Below are 4,744 nucleotides of genomic sequence, written 5' to 3'. Positions count from 1 at the left end.
TCTCAGATGACACTGAAGTGTTTGTGTTTTTATTTAACATACTTTGTTTGATTTAAACTAATTATATATATGGTTAGGCTACATCATTTAATGTTAAAGGGAGAAAATTACACGCACTAATACTTTATAGAGGAAATGTTACTTGTGTATATATCCGTTTTGTTTTGCCGATCACAAATGACTATATTTAGCAAAGGGAGTGGTCGTTGATGAGTAAAGGCTTTCTTGGACATTCAGTCAGCAGATTAGAGTATGGGTTGGGCATCTTAACTTGTATTCTAATTGCAGGGTTAGTCAGCTCTAAACTATTTTGGTAGGTTTAAAATTACTGAAATTTTATTTGGTAACCTTAGGAACACGGACGTAGCTGTTGGTTTGTGTGGGTGGGTGGTTGGGGACATGATGACCAAAGCCATAGCCATCTCCAATCATTGTGTCTCTTCGCTCCCCGGGCTCCCCACAGATAATGAGAGGAAACCCGTTATCGCCGCTCCATGGGCTACTCTTTTTGAGTAGCAGCATCTCAGAGACAGGATAGCATATACAGGACCGTACCTAATTTATTAGTAAGTGGGATGGCAGTAGAAAAAAACAGATACTCAGGGAACAATGGTATATATTCCTTCAAATGAACTGGTAAACTCACTTTTAGTTATTGATATTTTTTATTAATTGATTAATAATAATAATAATAATAATAATAATAATAATAACCTTCGGCATGTTCGGATCCAGAGTGGGTGCCGAAATCCCCCCCCCCCCCCCCCACACACACACACACTGAACTCTGAAGTATCCTAAAAAAAAAACGTGTTTAACGTATTAATATAATGGAGTTTGTGTCTTTTAGTGGGAAAGTTATATAAGTAATATCGTGATTGACGGGAGAAAGAAAGAAAGAAATGTTTTATTTAACGACGCACTCAGCACATTTTATTTACGGTTATATGGCGTCAGACATATGGTTAAGGACCACACAGATTCTAAGAGAAAACCCGCTGTCGCCACTACATGGGCTACTCTTCCGATTAGCAGCAAGGGATCTTTTATTTGCGCTTCCCACAGGCAGGATAGCACAAACCATGGCCTTTGTTGAACCAGTTATGGATCACTGGTCGGTGCAAGTGGTTTACACCTACCCACTGAGCCTTGCGGAGCACTCACTCAGGGTTTGGAGTCGGTATCTGGATTAAAAATCCCATGCCTCGACTGGGATCCGAACCCAGTACCTACCAGCCTGTAGACCGATGGCTTGCCACGACGCCACCGAGGCCGGTTTGACGGGAGAAAGTTGTATAAGTAATATCGTGATTGACGGGAGAAAGTTGTATAAGTAATATCGTGATTGACGGGAGAAAGTTGTATAAGTAATATCGTGATTGACGGGAAAAAGTTGTATCAGTAATATCGTGATTGACGGGAGAAAGTTGTATAAGTAATATCGTGATTGACGGGAGAAAGTTGTTTTGGAATACGTTGTAATTCCATATAGTAAGGGGGCGGGACATAGCCCAGTGGTAAAGCGCTCGCTTGATGCGCGATCGGTTTAGGATCGATCCCCGTCGGGCTACTTCTCGTTCTAGCCAGTGCTCCACAACTGGTGTAACAAAGGTCGTGGTATGTACTATCCTGTTTGTGGGATGGTGCATATAAAAGATCCCTTGCTGTTAATCGAAAAGAGTAGCCCATGAAGTGGCGACAGCGGGTTTCCTCTCTCTCTATATATCTGTGTGGTCCTTAACCATATGTCTGACGCCATATAACCGTAAATAAAATGTGTTGAGTGCGTCGTTAAATAAAACATTTCCTTCCTTCCTTCCATATAGTAACTGACGTTACAGTTAAAACCAATTTTTATATTTTATATCAGATTTGCCATAAGCTACTTAATGGCTGAAATTTAATTAATCAGACAGCGGCCAGGTCCTATAAGTAGTTGGTGTTTTTGTGTGTGGTGGGGTTTTTTTTTTGGTGGCCACATAACTGACTGTGACTGACGTAATAAAATGGACATTTTCAGACTTTAAAGTTCTCTTTAAATTGTCTGTTAGAAATGGTAGTAACCGTTACAATTTTGAACAACAGTTCTAAAGAAACATTTATGAAGGCTAGATCGGAAATAAATTAAATAAAACAGAATCGAAATACGTTTAATAAGTAGACATGTAAGTAAAATAAAATGAGTATAATAAACTTTACACAGGTGGCAAATCAAAGAAATATTGGGGAACTAAGGGAAAAAGGCACATTGACAAACTCGTGAAAAGGGCAACCCACGGCATTTTTTTTTAAAGCCAGAAAAGAGATGTGCTTGAATGAATTTCAGGGAGACTGGTCCCCTTGTACGCCCAGCACCCCTCCATGGATGAGTCTGTGTACATTTGTGTCAGAAAGGCTGTAGAGAGGGAACAAAAACAGTATCAGAAAGTTTATTAGAAACAGAATCGTGGTTTGGCGAACTGATGGTCAGTGTATGTCTTATCGGAAATATATGACGACTTTGTAATCCCCAGTGGCGGGATTTAGCTCAGTCCGTTGAGTGCTCGGCTGAGGTGCTTGCGTCGCAGGATCGAACCACCTCGGTGGATCCATTCAATTGACTGGGGGTTTCTCGTTTCAGCCAGTGCACCATAACTGGTCAAAGGCCGTGGTATGTGCTTTCCTGTCTGTATGAAAGTGCATATAAAAGATCCCTTGCTGCATTAGGAATTACTATATGTTTGACATTCAGTAGCCAATGATTAATTAATCAATGTGTTCTAGTGGTGTCGTTAAACAAACCAAACTTTTTGTAATCCCCCAAATTATAGTAGTTACCAGCCTTGGTGAGTTGCCTTGACCTTTGACTGTAATGACGAGTATTCGATTGAACATTTCATTTTATTTCGGGCCTCACATTGAGAAAATTCCACATCAGTTAAAAATAAAGAAAAATGTACATTGTATAAAGACTAAAGCACACTGCCTGCAATGTCTGGAGGAAAGGAAAATGTTATTTGTTTTACGACAATTCACCATATAGGTTACAGATATATACGTTCAGAGGCAGATCCACGATTTGGTAAAGAGGGTTACAAAAGTGTGTGCGTGGTGTGTGTGTGTGTGTGTGTGTGTGTGTGTGTGTGTGTGTGTGTGTGTGTGTGTGTGTTTATAATCAACTTTAGACATATTAAAGCAAATTATACAAACATGGAGAATTATGAGCTATATTCTTGTGAACTGTTGGGGCCAAATATATACTCTTCAAAAAAGTAGGGAAACCTGAAATATTAATGTTAATATCAACTATTAGACCGAACATACGTTTTTACCACAGACATCCTAGTAAAGAACGTTCAGGTCTGTTTATCACACATCGATACACATTCCATAGTTTGCACATGAATCACGCAGCTGTCCCGTACACGTGCGTGGGGTGTCATTCTCGATTTTAACAATTTCCAGGAAGGTCCATTAATCACTGTGGAACATTATTTCTGTCAATCTTTTTTATTCTGTTGATCATACAGTTGTTATTGTTTTGTTTCTAGTCATTTTTATTGTTTGAATTTGCGATTTACTGATAAAAAAAAAACGTCGACTTTCAAATTTCACTTCTGACCCCAATCGTCCTTCAAGATCTTTGGTGGTCATAAAACCTACTGTAATACTGAACTACCGGTTGTAATGTTTGCCCAATTAAATCACTATTATTAATATAACCATTCCCCACAACTAATATACCTTACAATTTTGGCAATTCTAAATTCTTATTAGAATTCCCCTACTTTTTTTGAAGAGTATATATATATATATATATATATATATATATATATATATATATATATATATATATATATATATATATATATATATATATATTTGCCTTTTAACTGGGGGTGGGGGGAGATTGCACTTCTAATTTTATAGTAGGGGGTTATTACCCCCCCCCCCCCCCCCCCCCCCCCCCCCCCCCCCCATCTGACGCCTATGTAACGTGTAGGGGCATTCGGGGGCGTATTAGCAAGACGTTGATTGTTCCTAGAAGCAAGGGAGATAACTAATAATGCACAATAGGCCTTAGATCACAGTTATCTTCCAGTAGTCTGCTGTTTGACTGTGGTTAATAATTATGTCATGACAGACCTCTTTGAAGTGGTAACTATTAGACTGAAGTTGACAGTGTGGAGCATATAGTTTGCAAACGTGTAGACTTTTTGGGGGTAATTTTGGACCATGCAAAATTAGTGCTTTTTGTATAAAATGGGTATATCCTCCGGCCAGGTTTAGTGGGTGTGTTTGTTTAAACCAATATCCTGGGAGGAAGAGCTGGACAACAAGAGTTGTCCTTTTCAGAGTATGTTGCCGCCCAGCAAGCAAAGTGCATTAAAACAAATATACGAACCTACTGATATTAATAAAAGTGCTATAGCCACTAACGCTATATAGATACATACATATAGCGTAAATAATTGTGGTCTGTTGCCAATATGTGGCATTTTCTAGGTATATGGAAGTACAAGGACGTCATTGAAATAAAAACATTACTAATGCATATTATAGCTGATGTCACACTGTTCAGTGAATCCCCCAAAACCGTCAACACTGTTCCGTAATTTTATAGTTTTAATGTGTTGAAAATGTTTTAAAAGGTTGAGCTGTTATTTTTTCATATCTACTCAAAAGAAGTTAAGGGTCAAAGGAAATGTTTTGATAATTTTTGTAAGTATGTCTTTTTAAGCCAGATAGGGTTAGAATATCCCCC

The sequence above is a fragment of the Gigantopelta aegis genome, chromosome 3 (genome assembly GCF_016097555.1).
Source record: "Gigantopelta aegis isolate Gae_Host chromosome 3, Gae_host_genome, whole genome shotgun sequence".
Lineage (NCBI taxonomy): Eukaryota > Metazoa > Mollusca > Gastropoda > Neomphalida > Peltospiridae > Gigantopelta > Gigantopelta aegis.
The sequence above is the reverse complement of the archived record's forward strand: the minus strand, read 5'-3'. Positions refer to the sequence as shown.